The 20,914-nt window shown below is 42.4% G+C and overlaps 1 protein-coding gene and 1 pseudogene across 1 annotated transcript in view; one reads left to right on the top strand and one right to left on the bottom strand.

Moving 5' to 3' along the window:
- The window catches only part of LOC126240414 (EF-hand calcium-binding domain-containing protein 4A-like), a 794,844-nt gene that overhangs the window by 503,029 nt on the left and 270,901 nt on the right, over window positions 1-20,914 (bottom strand). The window lies entirely within an intron of this gene.
- On the top strand, window positions 4,065-4,182 carry LOC126212796 (5S ribosomal RNA; annotated as a pseudogene).

The raw sequence follows: 20,914 nt of genomic DNA, 5'->3' as shown, positions 1-20,914 counted from the left end.
TTTAAAATCTACTTAAACTATGTTTGAAGTTTGGTTATATTAATATATTTGTTCTTGGTTCTCCCCAGTGTTTAACTTGCACTGTTCTTTAAATTTTTAATTTTGTCTGTTAATCGCCATTTGCCGGCTGTTGTTTACCTTATTCTGGATTGCTCGTTCAGGTAGCTACTCGCTGGAGGTGTATCATAATAATTGACCTGTTGGTGTTTTTCGGCTTCTTCTTACCGCGTGAAGCTTATTTCAGGAGCGCCCTGCTGTTGCCTACTGTTTCTGCAGTCTATGCTTGCAACTGGCCCGGCCTGACAGGGGTGACCGTACCGGTAACACGATGTTACTGGCCGGCGCTTGCAATTCGCCGCTGCCGTTCTATCGTGTGAAGCTGATCGGCAGCAAGGTGACTGTTGCTTAGGTTTTTTCTTCACTGGTCCGCGTGGGCCTGTATCTTTTCAGAGATCGCGTATTTTTTGCCTTTTGGCTTGCATCCCTTCTGGTGCGGCGCCCTTTCTGTATCTAATTTTCCTTTGTCAGCTCGGCCTTTTGCTGGCCCTTGTATTTGCTTAAATTTGTCAGCTCTCTCAAAGGACTTCGCTAAATAATGGTCTGCAATTTAAAAACATTCTGGTAGCTCGGAACATCTAAATTTGTTTAAACGTTTTTACTAAATTTGTGTTAGCCGTTGTCACATTTGACTTTTTAAAACTTTGCTTTCAATTTTGCCCGATCTCTTAAATAGCTCTGTTAAATTTTATTCTTTAATTTAAAACCATTACGTTAGCTTGGATATTTAAATTTATTTAAAAGTTTTATCTGTTACTAAGTCTGTGCTAATCGTTGTTACATTTGACCTTCAAAAATTTTACTTTATATTTGTCAGATCTCTTACAGGACTGTGTTAAATCTCGTGTCTGTAATTTAAAACCGATGTGTTAGCCTGCAACATTTAAGGTATCATATTTGTTTAAACATTTTTCTGACGTTGTTAAATTGACTAAGCCTTGTGCTCCTTTAAATTTAAAGAATTCCAGTAATTATTTTAAGAACTGCTGATTTCTAAAAGATTGTTTATTCGTGTTTAACTACTGTTGCATTTTAAAAAAATTGTTTAATAAATGTGAATCATATGACAAAAAAATGAATGTCATAACTTTGGCCCTAGCCCTTCCATACATTCCTGTTAACCTGGCTTGCTGGAGCTCAGTTGGTAACAGAGCGTGGCTGTCTGCTAAAAGAAGACTGTATAATGAATATACTAATTGCGGATTCACCTTTATTGTAAACGACAATGTCCAGTTTCGACCCTGTGTTTATCATAATGACTCGTTGCGACCTATGCCTCTGGAACCTCAGTTAACAACGGTTCATCCGGCGCTGAAAAATGAACGAAAAGAGTTTTTTGTTGGAGAAAGATATTGTTTACATCGCATGAAACTAGGCTCTACTGTGATCCTACAGCAGGGAAATGAGAATGTTACTGACACACCGCATAACATTTCTCTCTTAACAGCAAAAAATAAAAAAAAACCTCAGACTATTGGTGAGACTTTCGTCCAATCTTCCATTCTTAAAGCAATCAGAATTATTTTTGGAGAAGACAGTCAGCGAAAAATGGACGAGATAACTCTTTCACACAACAGTGTGCAACGTAGAGAGGAAGAAAAAAAGCCCTGAATTTGAAAGAACAGCTACTTGAATGGCTGATATGTCTCCTTTTTTTTGCCCTGCAGTTTGAGTAATCTCCTGATATCACTCTTTTCATATGTCTCCATTTTTCTGGCCTTGAAGTGCGATAAATCCCCTGATATAGCTCAACAATGCCACCTAATAGTATTTAGCTGATTAGTGGACGAGAAAAAATAATGCACTACTGTTTCTAAAATATTGGAAACGTCAAAATGTTCTCATGTATTTTCTGTCGTTAATGAATTTTTGATTGAAAACAGTTTGTCTTGCGACACAGTTATTGGGATCTGTACCGAAAGAGCACAAGCCATGTTACGTTCAGGTTCTGCCTTCCTAAGTATTGTCAAGAATATTAATTTTACAGGCTCTCGCTGTATGATCCAGAGACAAGCCCCAGCTTCTAAAACTTTACCTTGGAAACTGAGGACCGCACTGAAAGTGGCTATCAGCGTACTTCATAAAATTCAATCAAGTGCTGTGAACACTCGCTTACTTACTGAGTTCTGTATAAGGATCTCAATGCTCAACAACAATCTTCAATCTTTCATGCCAAAGTCCCCTGGATTTCTAAGGGCAATATGCTTAGTAAGCTGTACGAATTGAAATCAGAGGTAAAACTATTTCTTTTGATTCAAGGGAAACCTGAGCTTCAGTATTATTCACTGACGACTGCTTTACACCTTTTCGATAGCATACCTTAAGGAGCTCTTTGAAACCCTGAATAACCTGAATTTGAAACCAGAAGATAGGAACACAACTATCCTCTTTTGCTTGTGCCTTTATCCCGCGGTCTCGCAGAGTCGGCATGGTTAGTATCGGGTTTGGCAAGGTTAATGTTAAGGGGTGGCCGGATGCCCCCCCCCCCCCGGGACAGAATTCGTGTACCCCAGACAACAATAAAGAATTCCAATGACCCTACAAGTAGTGCCTTCTTGGAAAAGACACAACAATGGAAGCGTCTACTTGATGCGCCCCTTGCTAACTTTTCGTCGTTTCCTCGGTTAAATGAACTTCTAGAGAGGCTGCAGTGCAATATCAACAAGCGGGGTGTTATCAGTAACACTTTGAATGGCTTCAAGAAGAGATCAAATTTTTTTTTTTTTATTTGTCTTCAGAAGACCGGCAGAGCAAATTAGCAAAATCATCCGTCACAATTACTGTGCAAGCTCTTACTGATGAAATACAAGAGGATACAACTGAAATGAAATGCGTTTTGAGTGCTTAAGAATCGTTTCAACACATGGGATTGAAAGAATTTTGGCCCATTTTCCTTCCTTTTTATCCAAGACTGGCAAAGGAAGCCTTGAAGGTCCTCATACAGTTTTCAAATACATACCCATGTGAGACCAGATTCTCTTCACTAACCATCATGAAAATAAAACACCGCAGTCGCCTGAACACGGTCAGTAAACTTAGATGTGCTTTAACTAGTTTGAAACGAAACATTCAGCATCTGCTTGAAGAAAAACATATTCAATCGTCTCATTGATATTCTCAATTTTTCTTGCAGCTTCCATTACTTACAAGATAGGTGTAAAAAGTGTTGTTCAAGTGAAAACCACATCATTAGGTATTTAAGTAAGACATAAAGACATTTCTATTTCGGTTACCAAGTCCACTGGAACACCATAGTTTCGTATGTTCTACATTTATTAACTGTCTTTTCCTAAAATGTGGACAGTAGCTTATAGCACTCAACAACTATTTTGCATCTGATGTGATACACCAGTTAGGATAGATCTTGTTGTATATAATTGGAATCTATCTTTCAAAATGTTCTAGCAGGTAAGATTTTTTAGTTTTTAAGAGCTTTTATACTTTATTTGCCGTACTTTGGTGTTTGCTGCTCTTATGTTCAGATATATATATATATATATATATATATATATATATATATATATATATATATATATATGTATGTATGTATGTGTGTGTGTGTGTGTGTGTGCTAGAAGATCTACAAATCCTCGCTAGATGACAGGTGTGACAAAGAAATGGTGAACAAAAAAAGAGCACATTTTTCGAAAATAAAAGAAGAATTAAACTGAATGTATCTTGAGGACTAATTTAGACTTGCTGCTACTGACATCATGCCCACATATACATTTTAAACAGTAGTAAGTTCTAATGTTCTGAATATGTATTTCTTGTCAGCGTCCACGAGTACAGTTTTTTGTTCTGCTGTGTATCTTGGAAATATGATGTGATGAAAAAAAGTTGATTTTACCAGTGAATTCAGCACCGAAATATTGAGAGATGGAGAAAAAAAAACTTTAAATTTTTTTACTAGTTTTATTGCCAAGTAAAATCAAATGGCCCTCTATTGGAACGTATTCTGGATCAGACGACATGCTGCTGATCAAAACATCTGTGTAATGAAGACTGCCAACGGCCTTGTCGCAGTGGTAACACCGGTTCCCGTCAGATCACCGAAGTTAAGCGCTGTTGGACTGGGCTAGCACTTGGATGGGTGACCCTCAGGTCTGCCGACTGCTGTTGGCAAGCGGAGTGCACTCAGCCCTTGTGAGGCAAACTGAGGAGCTGCTTGATTGAGAAGTAGCGGCTCCGGTCTCGGAAACTGACATACGGCCGGGAGAGCGGTGTGTTGACCACATGCCTCTCCATATCCGCATCCAACGACGCCTGTGGGCTGACGATGGCGCGGTGGCCGGTCGGTACCGTGAGCCTTCATGGCCTGTTCGGGAGGAGTTTAGTTTAGTTTGTAATGAAGACTATTAGTGATCTGAAGATGGGCATGGTTGCCAGAAACCGGTTGTGGTACTAAAATAAAACATTTAAAAAGTGTTCGTGCGTCGTTGCGTCATTCACCAACTATCATTAACGGCCGCGGAGTTTACAAGATACAACTTGGATAATATTTTATAGAATGCTACTGTTTCTTATAACTTCTCTTCTGAAAAGGAAGATAATTATTTACATCGAGGATGGGCACTTGTTACAAAACATGCTTTCTCTGCACAACTCCTCTTTCTAACGACACTTGAAACAGTCACACCCTGTACCCCCATTTAAAATCAGTACAAGTTAAAAGCGTGTGCGCTGTACTTAGGCTGCCTGTTTGTAAATCGCTCGATTTACTTCTGCACTGGTAGAAATTGGAAGACCTTAGTCTTCCAATGCTTTGTGTCTGAACGCTGCCAATAATAATAACAATAAAAATAAACGTAGTAGTCAGTACAAAGCTACTGTTGTGTTGTGTTGTCAGTTCGTACGTTTATTGTTGCAAAGTTAATAATGGAGCTTTTTATGGTTTGCTAGTGGAACTATTCGCTGATCACAGAAGATATTTTGAAGAGGTATTTAAGTGTATGTGATGGCGGAATGTAGATACGATCTTACATAAACCCGTAAAGGAGAAATCGTATGGCGTGAGATTAGGTGAATGTGGAAGCCAGCGGAAGAAGTTCTGCCATGTTGACCATTACGACCACTCAAACAGTCAGGGATCTCGACGTTTAACCACTCTCCTACTAAGAAATGCCAGATAAAGTTTTCACGTTCAACCTGTAACTGGGTAAAGAACAATTCTTGCAATATATCCAGATAAGCCAGTCCTGTTACAGTAGCTTCAGCGAAAACTAAATACATAAATAAACGGTCCGTACAACTGACGTAGCGACATAGAGCGGAAGACATTCAATTTTGATGAATCTCTTTGACACTTCACAAGTTCATGACGGTTTCTGACCACCAGATACGAACGTTAGCAGTGTTTGCCTTCCCACTTAAACAACGCGATCGAGGAAGTCAGCTTTCCACTACAGCACTCAGTTGCAAGGTTACAACGCACAGCCTAGTCATCTCTTGCTTACAGCAAACGTACTTTTAGCAAACCGTTTTACGCTCAGGGGACACTAATTTGCATAAGTGGCGTACTTGGAACTGCAAGTGGGAAAACAAAGAAGCAAAATGCGGTATCCGCGTATGCGCTTATTTAAAACTATGGACGCGTGTGTAAACGTTGTCTCGAAACCTTCCAGAGTGTCGCCTTTGGTAACCGAAGTTACAGACTTGCTTTCCGAGCAGACTTCTTAGCACACCCTGTCCAGCGTTCTGTTTAGAAATTCCGTTAAACACACTATGTAATTTAGAAATTATATAATCCATGAAATAAACAACTCAGTATCTTTGGACGTCAAGCACGTCGCAATTGACAATTACATAATATCCAATTTTAATATTCTGATTAAAACTGTCGTATAATTACATAATTGCATAACTGTTATTGGCAAACATCTTTGGTATGTGCTAACAAAACAGGACATTAGACAAGCTAATCTGCATGATAAGTAATAGTCACGTTAAATAATGCGAGACACTATTTGCATCTACTTATACATCAGATACTCCGCAACGTACCGTATGGTGCGTGTTGGGGGGCTTACCTTGTACCACTACCAGTCATTTCCTTTCCTGTTCAACTCGCAAATGAAGTGAAGCACAAACTACTATCTGTTTCCCTCTGTACGAGACGGAATTTCTCTTCTCTTCACGTTACTTCCGCGAGACGTATGTTGGTGGCAGCAGAATCGCTCTGGAGCCAGCTTCAGATTCCCGTTCTCTAAATATTCTCAACAGTCTTTCGCGACAAGTACGTCATCTTCCCTCCAGGCATTCCGGCTTGAATTCACGAAGCATCTCTGCAGCACTTACGTGTTGATCGAGCCTACCGGTAACGTATCTAGGAGCGTATCTCAGAATTGCTTCGACATCCCTGAATTGCTTTGATGTTTTCCTTTAATTCGACCCGGTGGGGACCCCAAAAACTCGAACAGTACTCAAGAACGGATCGAATTGAGAGCTATACGCGGTTTCTTATATAGAAGACCTAAGCTTCATAATAATTCTTCGAAGTAGACCATTCGTCTTCGCTACTATCCTCCTCATGTGATCGTTACATGTCATATCACTTTGCAACGTTACGCCTCGCTATTTAATCGACGTGAATGTATGAAGCAGCACAACGGCACAATAATGATAGGTGGGAGGAAGCTTTTCTGTCTCAAGGAAATTTAATATATTCTCGCACAGAATATGTTCAAGAATTCTGCAGGACAGTCTATTAAGAAAGTTTGAAGAACCGGCTTTAAATGATTACTCTAGGGGTATATTACAACTCCTTACGTATCGCTAACATAGGTATCGTGAGATTAGGTTTAGAATAATTGCTGCACGCACAGAGGCATTGAAACATTCTTCTCGCACTCCATACGTGAATGGAACAGGGAGAAACCCTAGTAACTGGTCCAGTGAGACGTATCCTCTACCAAGCAACTTAAGGTGGTTTGCAGAGTGTAGATGTAAATGTAGTGTAAGCACTACACATTTTGGGTGTAAGCACTGCACTGCGTCAGCGATTGACGGCACGGATCCGATGGAGAGGAACCAAGTGGGTCAGACTGCAGAGAGACACGCTCTGGTTGCGTCCAGGTACGCCGTTGCCACCTCCCACCAAAACACCAGCTGAGCTGCCAGTTAACACGTCCCATTTACTACTGGACGAAAGGCCGCCGAGTTGCGTAGCCGCCTAAACTAGCTACCGCCTCGCAGCGCCTGCGTGTTCCGCGGAGCTGAAGGCAAGTCTATGTCTGTACGTGAAGTCACATCCGATGATACACGATGATGATGATGTTTGGATTGTGGGGCGCTCAACTGCGCGGTTATCAGCGCCCGTACAAATTCCGAACCTTTTCTCAGTCCAATCTTGCCACGCACATGAATGATGATGACAACACAAACACCCAGTCATCTCGAGGCAGGTGAAAATCCCTGACCCCGCCGGGAATCTAACCCGGGACCCCGTGTTCGGGAAGCGAGAACGCGACCGTGAGACCACGACCTGCGGACGATGATACACGAGTGTTGCGAATAGAAACCAAAACACAACGGAATGAGAAAGTAGTCAGCACCTGCACGGATCACACCTTCCGAGTCAGTCCACATGGTTATTTGGAAATATAAGATGGAACATCTTGCAACAGCCACAGAGAAAGCAAGAATTTCCGATTTTCTTTTAGCATTCAGCGCCATGCTGGCTTGCTCTCCGGGTATAGCACAGATTAAATAAACTATACCAAACCAAAGTCCGTCTGAACAGGTCTCGGAAGACCGTAACGCTACCTACCGACCGCCATGTCATCCTCAGCCTAAAGGCATCACTGGATGCGGATATTAAGGGCGTACGGCCAGTACAGCGCTCTCCCGGCCGTTTTCTAGACGGCAGCCGCTACGTCTTAACCAAGTATCTCCTCAGTTTGCCTCGCAAGGGCTGAGTGCACCCCGCTTGCCAACAGCCCTCGGCAGACAGAACGGCCACCCACCGAAGCGCTAGCCAAGCCCGACAGCGCTTAACTTCGGTGATCTGACGAGAACCGGTGTTACCGCTGCGGCAAGGCCATTGGCGTATAGACAGATACGTGCCTTGTTGCACGGAAAAAGTCTTAAATAGCGTGCTTTACTGGGCGCTAAATTAATCTCTAAATACGCAATCCGTAACCATTTCTAACCTTCATACTTACGTGGCGTGGCAAAGCTAACATAAAGGAGCTGAGGAGCACTTCTGTTACACAAAAATTTGGGTACAGTGGACGTTTCCAAGTTTACACTAATGTATCAAGAACAATCTGTTTCTTAATGAAAGGGGCTAGCTGATGCATATAGAAACCATATAAACTAAACTAAAACCACAATTTAGCCTATTAAAATTGCAACACCACAAAGAATAGCAAATAACGACATTTTACTTATTGTGTGATTAACTTTGTAGTTGATGTAGGTGTATACAGGATGCGAAAATTAGTTCACAGATCTGCCACCTGTGGCAGCAACAGCGGCTGTAACCAGATTGTGCACAGAGTCGAACTTAACACGGATACGGCTACCGCAGCCGGCCGCTGTGGCCGAGCGGTTCTAGGCGCTTCAGTCCGGAACCGCGCTGCTGCTACTGTCGCAGGTTCGAATCCTGCCTCGGGCATGGGTGTGTGTGATCTCCTTAGGTTAGTTAGGTGTAAGTAGTTATACGTTCTTAGGGACTGACGACCTAAGATGTTAAGTCCCATACTGCTTAGAGCCATTTTGAACCATTTGAACGGCTACTGCATTCCATGATGCTTCATCTGTAGGCCTAGAGTGTATCAGTGGCAATGGCTGGTGCCTTGCGGTGTGCCAAGTTCTTGACAATCCTAAGAAGATCGTTTCGATGGGTGAGAAATCTGGAGATCGTGCTGGCCAGGGGCACAGTTGAACACTCTCTGTGCCGAGGTAGGTCTTCACAGCGGCGCAGCATGCTGAATTGCGTCATCTTGTTGAAAAGATAACGTAACAGTGACCATCATCAGATTTGTAAGGGCTGCTCTGTAAATTGTCGGCTGTTCGGAATAGCGTTGATCGTGTAGTACACCGAACGTTATCGCATACCCTAACTCCATGTGCTGGGCCGTGATGACGGTGACAGATGCAATCCGACAATGTTTCTTTTTAGAAATTTGTGGTAAGGTCTTGTGGGACCAGACTGTTGAGTTCATCGGTCGCTAAGCTTACACACTACTTAATCTAACTTAAACTAACTTACGCTAACACAGACACCCGTGCCCGAGGGAGGACTCGAACCTCCGACGGGGGCAGCCGCGCGGACCGTGACAAGGCGCCCTAGACCGAGCGACTACCCCGCGCGGCGCAGTGTTTCTTGTTTCCTAAATCATACACGCTAATGCGACCAATGGGATGGTGTATTCAGTAAAGGGAGAGGGGCGGTGTACTCCTGTGTGCCGTGTTGTCGCTTGTCTCAACGCTGCGGGCGCGCCTCTCCGTCTCCGACTCAAGGCAAGCCGCCACAACGGTTCGTGGTGGTCCAGATGTGTCGCAGTGCCTGAATGAATTATTTTCGAGCTCCATACCAACGCATTTCCTGACTAAAGATGTGTGATGTGGCTGAACGATCGTGCACGGCCGGGCGGACGATATGTCTGTCCTCTCGGGCGATAGCCGCGTGGGGCCTCTGAAACACAGCACGGCACTGACAAGGAAAGGCCGCTAATTGTGAAATTCAGATTCGATTCATACTGCGCATAATAAAAGCTCATGGCCAGAGGTGTAATGTGGCAAAGCACCAAGATGCACTTCTCAGCCGTTGTCGAGAAAATCGACAGTTAAAAGAAACCGTTGCGGTGAAATACTCTCTACGATTAATAGTTTTCTGCACCGTCGTGGCGCAGCGGTAAGCGCTCGGGTTCGTAATCCGAAGGTCGCCGGATCGAATCTCGCGCCATGCAAAAATTTTTTTATTATTTGTTTTTTTGTAATTCAAGTATATATATAATTCCCGGCAATCAGTTGCGACAATTATGCATATAATAAGTTGTTGAAAGTCGTTTGTCGTGGAAAAATTAAACTTGAAATAAAACACAATATCACAAATAGTATTCAAGTGGATACAATTTATTGAAAAGTTCGGTGTACACTCGCACATAATTAACAATTAGTGACCAGAAGTAGCTGGAGTATCGCACGAACCAGAGTGATAGTTATCATAGGAACATGGAAAGCAGAAAACAGCACGACATCGAGCACATCTGATAAACGATGCGTTTTTACAAGAACAATTGTTTTTTAAATTATCTGTTGGGAAACACACCTGATTGACATTCTGAAAAAAATGTTCTATCGTTCGTCAGGTTTGATGCATATCACGCATATCGTATCATTTCGTCAAAAATCGGAGAAGACAATTGGTGGTGGACGATGGATTGGATATATATATACATATATGTGTGTGTGTATGTGGGTGTGTATACATTTGAATTACAAAAAACAAAATAAAAAAAAGTTGCATGGCGCGAGATTGGATCCGGTGACCTTCGGATTACGAACCCGAGCGCTTACCGCTGCGCCACGACGCTGCAGAAAGTCAGCAACCGTAGAGAGTATTTCACCGCAACGGTTTCTTTTACCTGTCGATTTTTCTCGACAACGGCTGAGAAGTGCATCTTGGTGCTTTGCCACATTACACCTCTGGCCATGAGCTTTTATTATGCACAGTATGAATCGAATCTGAATTTCACAATTGGCGGCCTCCCCTTGTGAGTACGGCCTCCCTGAACGCATCGATTCTACGTTCGCAAGACGGTCGTGGTGTCCCGACTGAAGGGAACCGCAACAACGCAGAATTATAAAAAGCAGCATGTAGGATGTGTTTAAGCCGACGTCAATTTCCCTAACATTAGCTTCTGATAGGCGTGGTTTGATTTTAAAAAAGCGAGCTTTTGTCAGTTGTATGTGTAGGCCTACTAATTGTTCTAACTGTAGTCTAAAATGTAAAGGAATCGCTTTTCATGCGTAACTGGACTCGTTCAAGCGCAAGTTTATTTTATACACATTAATTGCGACAGTCATTTGGTTTTCATTTGTCTACCCCTCGTAACAGCGTCTTTGAAACCGTCCGTGCAGTGTCGTTTAGACGGGCAGAGAATGTTTCGGTCACAACGGACGAAGCACACGGCTTAGTTAGCTACATACACTGGTGGCCATTGCAATACGTGCGTCTTGTAGACGGCGTAAATTTCACGACAAGTATAGTACATAAGCGAATGCTTAGTATTTCCACGAAGCTGCACGAGACAGGTAGCAGTAATGTATGGCTGTATATAAGGGAAGATTACGAAGTGATTCTCATTCAGAAATTAAAGTTCAATGTTCTTTCGTCGTCGGAAGAACGTGTTGTGTCCACTGTATAAAGGAGAAACTGTCAGAACGAGTCACAGTCCGTCAGCGGTAGGATCGTGGCCTATCGAGAATGCTTTTCGTGGAAGTGTAACAAGGGCAGATGACCCTACTGACTTACGCTGTACGTTGTTTTGAACCCGGCTACGCCATATTGGATGGCCCGAAACATTAGCAGACTGCTGTTCACGGTTTCTTCTTGTCCTTAATTTCTGTGGTGTCTACGCTAAAAGGGGTTTCAAATAGTAATTATTACATTGCTTTCGTGAATAACAATATCAGGAAGGCATTTTCAGACATTTTTCTCGACGCATTTAGCGTCATTAAAGTAACGCTCTTTCTGTTACACGTTTCGAGAAAACAATAAGTACATAATGTGAGAAGGCATCTTTTGTAAGCCAGCATTTTCCTTCATACGGACTGACAGACGTGATACGCGGTGTATGTCCTCTTCCCAAGAATACTGAAAAAATATTTTGCTACGTTTGGTTGCTTTCCAGTCTTTCCTTCTCAGATCGTACATCCAGAGAGCTTTTAGAGTTGGGGTGAAAGGAAATGTTAAGTCGAAAGACAGAATTAAAACCATTACAATAAAAGTAAATGGTTCCCGTCAGAGCTAATCACCACACACGCTAAGACGTTTACCCCATTGGGAGACCAGGCGATCAATCCCTGTTTCGAAGAACGCGGCCGGCCGCTGATGGCCTAGCAACCGCAACCACTCATGCACTTTGTCGTCCCACTGAAACAGACGTCAACGTATGTCTTTCTTCATGTTTCCAAAGATGTGAAAATCAGACGGTTGAAGGATCCGGGCTGTACGGAGGCAACACGATTATTCCGTCCGAAAATATTCCGAAAGCACGAGGACAAACGCCGAAGTCAGCACTGGAAACATCCCACATCTTCCTCACCGAAATTCTGGTATGGTAGTGATGACCTTCTTCTTCGGCTGTAGGGGCGCTCTGCCCGTAGATTTCATCGGCTGTGGAAAAGCAATCAATGCGCAGCGCTATGAAGACACTTTGGGGAAGCTGCGACGTGCCATAAAGTCAAAGCGGGAATGCTGTCGGGCTGAATCATCGTACCGCACGATAAAGTCCGCCCCCACATACCAATTAGACGAAGGCTACACTTCATATATTTCGTTGTGGAACATCACAACATTCTCCGATCAGTCCCTATCGAAAGACCTGCGTGGACAACGCTTTCAGTCGGATGAGGCAGTGCGAGAGTCGGTGCGGTTGTGGATGCGTCGGCGGCCCACCGCGGTCTGCGAAACACGTCCCGTCTCGTCTGCCAGTGGGATAAATGTCTTAATGCGTGTGGTGATTACTTCTGAATGGAACCATTCCATGGTCCCACTATGGTGGGTGTTTGGTTTTCATTTGACTGCATAATTTGATGCATCTCTTAGGCCCATTCATCAGCTTCGTGATGAAATGCCGATCATTTCGTTAACGGTGAAAGTTATTGCGATATTTTTATACTAAGGCACCACGCGAAGCTCCAATACTTCGCAATGAAAAGTAGGGGTCGCTATGAATTTTTCGTCTGGTGAATGTTAGACCACATATAGCTGATTTCGAAATTGAGCTAACACGTTGAAGCTTTCCTTAAACTTGAGACGATCTATATCTGTCACCAATCTCAGAAAATACATTTCATGTAATGCACTCACTTCTGATCATCTGCGCAAACGACAGAGAGCAAGTTAAGTATTCATAACATCCCTCACATCTCTCACATCTCTTACGCAGTTCGAAATGCTGTAACGAATTTTTGGCAAATGACAACATGCTAAACTGAGAGTATTTTTCTATATATCTAACATTCAAAACTTTCTAACTGCTGGTATACACGAGTGGCTCAAATGGCTCTGAGCGCTATGCGACTTAACTTCTGAGGTCATCAGTCGCCTAGAACTTAGAACTAATTAAACCTAACTAACCTAAAGACATCACACACATCCATGCCCGAGGCAGGATTCGAACCTGCGACCGGAGCGGTCGCTCGGCTCCAGACTGTAGCGCCTAGAACCTCACGGCCACTCCGGCCGCCTATACACGAGTGATTACTGACTTTTTCCAATGAAACGTTGTAATGATTCAAAGATCCATCCATATCTGGTGAAATGAGAATATTCGTATGGGTTTGTAATAGTATAAGTGAAGCAATCATACCTTCATTTTTAAAATGAGCATGAGCTTTTCATAAGCTATTGTCCTTATTTGTCCTCAGTTGTTTCTTTCATTGTAGACTGCTTCAAGAGACAGTCAAACTTGTATTTTGCATCAGCATGTTAGCGAAATGAAATTGGATAATCCCCTCTGTGTTTTGGGAAAAGAAGCTAATTTTAACATGGCAACAACAGAAAGAAAAAAAAAGCTGTACGAGGCAGCGAAAATGAATCTCCCCGTACCCGTGTTTTTAATAAAAAACGGTTGATTCGTCGAATCAGTGGTCGTACTGGCGTCACATGTTAATGTGATCGTTTTCAGGCTCGCTATCCGTAGCTTACAGGTTCCGCGTGATGTGTGTTTGTGTGAAGGTTTCATCTGTAGAATTACAGCTCTCCTAACTCACTGCACGAATTCTACTTTTCCACATTTTACGAGCGGTATCATTTAATACACGAAGAGGAAATTCTGTCCAAGAGACTAAGGGCCGCCCAACGAACATGTCTTTCTTTAGATGAGAGCGCCGATTTCGAACATCCTGACAGGACTTTGCACTTATGTAATACATAGTTTGGATATTCTGAGAATATTTGCGATTTGTATATATTTTGTCTCACTATACCCATTGTGGACGATGAACTGCAAAAGTGATTTAAATTGGCTGTGTATGTATTTATAATACGCAACGAGTTGATCATTGAATTTGATACGATTTATTACACCACTTCACCATTTCGGCTATTTCAGGCTCATCAGCAGGAGGCGTTAGAAAAACATTTTATTGTAGACCACGTGCAACTGGGTGCTATGGTTCTAGTGTTGGCAGAAATAACCGAAATTTAAAGTAGTTATATTTAGGGTACTTAATTTCCACTGCTGCGTGGTATTCGTGGTAATACATCTGATGACAAGCTTGCAGTGCCTCAAAAACTGATTAATTGTATAATAAATCACATCGAAATTAGTAGGCGACTGGTTGCATATTATATCTATATAAGACACTAATACACTGAAAAAAAAAAAAACACGACGCAATACGAAGGAATTACCCGAATGGGCCTATATCTCTGACATCGATCTGTTGTAGAATTATAGAACATGTATTGTGCTCGCGTAACATATCATTTCTGGAAACCCAGAATCTACTCTGTAGGAATCAACATGCATTCCGGAAACAGCGATCGTGTGAACCCAACTCGCTTTATTTGTTCGTTAGACCCAGAAAATATTAGATACAGGCTCCCAGGTAGATGCCATTTTCCTTCACTTCCGGAAGGCGTTCGATACAGTTCCGGACTTTCGCCTGATAAACAAATTAAGAGCCTACGGAATATCACACCAGCTGCGTGGCTGGATTGAAGAGTTTTTAGCAAACAGAACACAACATGTTGTTCTCAATGGAGAGACGTCTACAGACGTTAAAGTAACCTCTGGCGTGACACAGGGGAGTGTTATGGGGCCATTGCTTTTCACAATATATATAAATGACCTAGTAGATAGTGTCGGAAGTTCCATGCGGCTTTTCGCGGATGATGCTGTAGTATACAGAGAAGTTGCAGCATTAGAAAATTGCAGCGAAATGCAGGAACATCTGCAGCGGATAGGCACTTCGTGCAGGGAGTGGCAACTGACCATTAAGATAGACAAATGTAATGTATTGCGAATACATAGAAAGAAGGATCGTTTATTGTGTGATTATATGATAGCGGAACAAACAATGGTAGCAGTTACTTCTGTAAAATATCTGGGAGTATGCGTACGGAACGATTTGAAGTGGAATGATCAAATAAAATTAATTGTTGGTAAGGCGGGTGCCAGGTTGAGATTCATTGGGAGAGTCCTTAGAAAATGTAGTCCATCAACAAAGGAGGTGGCTTACAAATCACTCGTTCGACCTATACTTGAGTATTGCTCATCAGTGTGGTATCCGTACCAGGTCGGGTTGACACAGGAGATAGAGAAGATCCAAAGAAGAGCGGCGCGTTTCGTCAGAGGGTTATTTGGTAAGCGTGATAGCGTTACGGAGATGTTTAGCAAACTCAAGTGGCAGGCTCTGCAAGAGAGGCGCTCTGCATCGCGGTGTAGCTTGCTATCAAGGTTTCGACAGGGTGGGTTTATGGATGAGGTAACGAATATATTGCTTCCCCCTACTTATACTTCACGAGGAGATCACGAATGTAAAATTAGAGAGATTCGAGCGCGCACAGAGGCTTATCGGCAGTCGTTCTTCCCGCGAACCGTACGCGACTGGAGCAGGAAATGGAGGTAATGACAGTGGCACGTAAAGTGGCCTCCGCCACACACCGTTGGGTGGCTTGCGGACTATAAATGTAGATGTAGATGGGACGGAAATCGGTAGATGAACATGTACAGGCAAACAAATAATTACAATTTAAGAAATATTGGATGATTCACTCAAGAGAAAGAGCTCCAAAGATTGAGCGATCGCTAAACTATTCGTCTACCTCTCGCCCTTATGCAAGCAGTTGTTCACTGGATAGTCAAAATTCCCAAGCTGCCTGGAGCACCCTGCTCATAATGCACCAAATGTTCTCAGTTAGGGAGAGATCCGACAACGTTGCAAGCCACGGTACATTTTGGCAAGAAGACAATCAGCAGAAATTCTCGGCGCGTGCGGGCGGGCATTATCTTGCTGAAATGTAAGCCCAGGATGGCTTGCTATGAAGGGCAGCAAAACGGGGTGTAGAATATCATGTACGTACCGACGTACTTTAAGGGTGCCGTGGTTAGCTATCAAAGGGGCCCTGCTACGAAAAGAAATGACACCCCAGTCCACCAATCTTGGTTGTCGGCCGAACGGCGGGCGACAATGAGGTTGGTACCCCACCGCTGTCCGGGGTGTCTGGAGACACCTCTTACGCCTGGAATCTCATTGAGAGGAGTAGAATTGTCTTAAATGTTGAGACCCGCTTTCGGATGGCTCTAATGTCTCGGATATTTATCCAGCCACGCTTGGCACTGAAAAATTTTGCGCACAGCCACGTGGAGAAGTTCCACAGCTCCAAGAGTGATAATAAAGCTTTGGACGATCCCTAGTGTTACGCCGCATCTTCAGAGACGCTCCGAGAGAGATTATGATGCAAACTTCCGTTGGCAAGGAGCTTTTTACGCAACGAGAAAAGTTTTGACGTCGTTTGTAAACATCGCCTCCGGCGTTTCAGGACGTCTTTCTTCGATGTGCTAAAAGTTTACTTCCGCATAAGAACCTGCTTTGTGGTTTTATGTGTATACACAATATTGGTGAAGCAATTTCCCAAGTATTTCAGTAATCGTGAAATGGTGTGACAGCATAAACTTAAAAAGGCTGACTTACGTAACACATGACTGTGGGAATGGCTGCTATATACGAGACTATACCATATGTTTATCGTATTATAGTTGACGATTGCAATACGGGAACCGAGTGATGTGGTATTCCTATGACAGCCGACGACAAATTTTCTTTCCATCTTTCCGCAATGCAAACCTGTGCTCCATCTCTAACAACTCTGTCGTCGACGGGACGTTAAAACCCTAACCTTCCTTTATTAGTATACGGAACAAACGAAAAACGTGAAACATAGATCTCCCAGAAGCATTCGGTGATAGTCGTAATAAGATGTTGCTTATCTCCTTCTCCCCTAACTGTTCCACTACCCTATATTCCATCGTCACATATGCCTTATAAGGTAACCATTAAGTTAAATGAATTTGATTACTGCTTTGACTTCTTACTACTGATAGTTACTTGTGCTTACCAATAACTTCTGTCTTTTATCGCTCGGATTTCTTTCTTTTCTTTGAAATAGCTTAGTGGGAACTAGGTCCAAGATTCTGTTTGATAATGTTGAGAAAACGTAAAAAGGAGTGATTCCTTATCATTCCAAGATGGATTACGCTGTACTGATCACACGAAACAGCCTACTATGAGCCACGATTGTTGTATGGACTTTCACACTGAATATTTAACCACGATAAATGCATTTACTCCCACTCTTGCCCCATCGTTATGCTTTTCCAAACTCGTCTCCATCGTGAGTCTGAGAAAACCGTTACCTATCGCTAACCACGAATACTAAATATAACACCGTCCACGCACTTCTAACGCCAGCCAACGCCGACCTTCGCTCACCAACTCCAATTACTGGCAGCTTAAACACTACAACAACGTAGCTATAGTGGACAGTAATCGGACATTTCTCAGATTTCTTGGTATTAACTTCAAAGTTCTTAACAACTTCACAAAGTATCTCAAGATGATAGTGTGTACTCACTTAGTGACATGACATATATATCACTGTTCAAAACTTGGTCTGAACGTATGTAAATTACTGCCAGTTTATTTAACTCACAAAGTTAACTATGTGTCAGTAATTTAAACTGAGGCGTCATAATATCTAGCGACCCATACATGCCAAAAGTAAACAGTGAAAATCAAATTGGAATGAGTTATAGTAGCTCACAAAATAGTACTAACCACTTCTTACTAGTTGGTTCAGTTTCCTTTAATAAAAAAAAAAACTCAAATTTAAAAAATGGTTACAGCTATACTTAACAGAATAGTTCTGTCTTACAAAAAAATGCCAATATTTGAAATAAATATTATTTTTTTTACTTCTTTTATTAGAACTCTGTTTTAACGAGAGTTGGAATAATTGTCCAAAAAGATTTAATTCAGTACATCCTCTGCGTTCCAACCTTTAACCTTATTCCTGGACCTTGGGATCCCTGACAATGTGTAATATGTATGATCATATGCCAAGTGTAATATTTTTGCACAACAACGCAAAGGGATGCCAAGTGTGATATTTATGAAGGCTGCACTTGTTCAAACTATTTCCTAACGCAGGGGGTGGCAAGTGTCTATTGGCTGTTTTCCCAAAAGACAAACTGCAACCCTCATATACTACACTGTGGATTCCTGAATGTAATACTTTCCACCAAAAAGATATGAAACATACGCGGTGGATTTCTGAACGTAACACCCCCGCTTACTTCTCGTAGCGCAACTAGAGGCAATTTGCTTATCTCGTGGGGTGTAAAGATGACTCCTAGTCGTCATTTCGATTGGTTTCATCTTCACCGCAGCAGATTGTAAATTGCATACAATAAACAGGGCATGAGTGGCCAATGGGAAAACCTCAACGCAACTAAAAATGTTGTTGTTATGGTTTTCAGTGCAGAGACTGGTTTGATGCAGCTCTCCATGCTACTCTATCCTGTCCAAGCTTCTTCATATCCCAGTACCTACTTCCACCTACATCTTTCTGAATCTGCTTAGTGTACTCGTCTCTTAGCCTCCATCTACGATTTTTCACCCTCCACGATGCCCTCCAACACAAAATTGGTGATCCCTTAATGCCTCAGAACATGTCCTACCAACCGATCCCTTCTTCTAGTCAAGTTGTGCCACAAACTCCTCTTCTCCGCAATTCTGTTCAACACCTCCTCATTAGTTATGTGATCTACCCATCTTATCTTCAGCATTCTTCTGTAGCACCACATTTCAAAAGCTTCTATTCTCTTCTTGTCCAAACTATTTATCGTCCATGTTTCACTTCCATACATGGCTACACTTCACACAAATACTTTTAGAAGCGACTTCCTAACACTTAAATCTGAATTCGAAGTTAACAAATTTCTCTTCTTCAGAAACGCTTTCCTTGCCATTGCCAGTTTACATTTTATATCCTCTCTACTTCGACCATCATCAGTTATTTTGCTCCCCAAATAGCAAAACTCCTTTACTACTTTTAGTCTCTCATTTCCTAATGTAATTCCCTCAGCATCGCCCGACTTCGTTCGACTACATACCATTATCTTCGTTTTGCTTTTGTTGATGTTCATCTTATATCCTCCTTCCAAGACACTGTCCATTCCGTTCAACTGCTCTTTCAGGTTCTTTGCTGTCTCTGACATAATTACCATGTCATCAGCAATCCTCAAAGTTTTTATTTCTTCTTCATGGATTTTAATTCCTACTCCGAATTTTTCTTTTGTTTCCTTTAGTGCTTGCTCAATATACAGATTGAATAACATCGGGATAGGCTACAACCCTGTCTCACTCCCCTCCCAACTACCGCTTCCCTTTCATGCCCCGCGACTGTTATAACTGTCATCTGGTTTCTGTACAAATTGTAAATAGCCTTTTGCTCCCTGTATTTGACCCCTGCCACCTTCAGAATTTGATAGAGAATATTCCAGTCAACATTGCCAAAATCTTTCTGTAAGTCTACAAATGCTGGAAACGTAGGTTTGCCTTTCCTTAATCTATCTTCTAAGAAAGTTCGTAGGGTCAGTATTGCCTCGCGTGTTCTAACATTTCTACGGTATCCAAACTGATCTTCTCAGAGGTCGGCTTCTACCAGAACTGCAAAGTAATGGGCTGCCACTTGATTTTCTTTTATTCACGCAAACATGAAATAAAAAAAAAAAACGATCCAATCAAACAGTCTACGATTAACAGTCTACTACTAAAATTTCCCGATATTTACCATTATTTTTCGAGCAGGGTAAAAAGGCATAAATAACACTTTACTTCACATAATCTTAAGAACCGCATGGGATCACACTTGTACGTTTTCCGAGGAAACTTTTAACGGATTGTTCCATCTTTAGGTGAAATCGCAAGTCACACGCTGAATCATGTGTTACCTCTTCAGAACCTGACCGTAGACTTCTCGACATAATCGTTAAGATTAACACGAGGTTGTACACATACTTCATCCGAGGAAATTTCCAACGGAATCGAGGCATCCAGTATACTTCGCTCACTCCAACTAAGATAAAAAGTATTCATTGTAATCTTAAAGGCGTTCTAGGTCTCTGAAAGCCGGGTGTGTATCGCATCCCATGCGAATATGGCATGTCTTACGTTAGGCAGCCTATCAAAACAGTCAAGGAGAGATGCAAGGAACAAAAGCGACACATCCGACTAAAACAACCAAGCAGATCAGCTGTCGCCGAGCACCGCCTAGAATATAATCATGAAATGAAATACGGTGAGACCAATATCGTCCTGCAAACGCCAAGTTTCTGGCACAGCATAAGTAAGGAGATGATCGGAATAAATTTTTCAGAAAACCTTATAATCAAGGATTGATGCTTCAGTTTAAATAACGGTTTGAGTCTCGCACTCGATTTATTAAAATCTCTCCGGCCGTCACATCCATCAGAGTTGGAAAACGCTGAAGGAATTCGCGTTTCACGGAGTATGTGTGAGCGCTCTGTAGAACAAAGGAGCATCACAAGCGCACTGGACGTCGGGAATCGAATTCAGGGAATAAAGAGCGGCGCGGTTGTGCTGGCAATGAGCA

Source organism: Schistocerca nitens, chromosome 1, assembly GCF_023898315.1.
Source record: "Schistocerca nitens isolate TAMUIC-IGC-003100 chromosome 1, iqSchNite1.1, whole genome shotgun sequence".
NCBI lineage: Eukaryota > Metazoa > Arthropoda > Insecta > Orthoptera > Acrididae > Schistocerca > Schistocerca nitens.
Note: the sequence above shows the minus strand (reverse complement) of the source record. Positions and strands in the feature narration are given on the sequence as shown.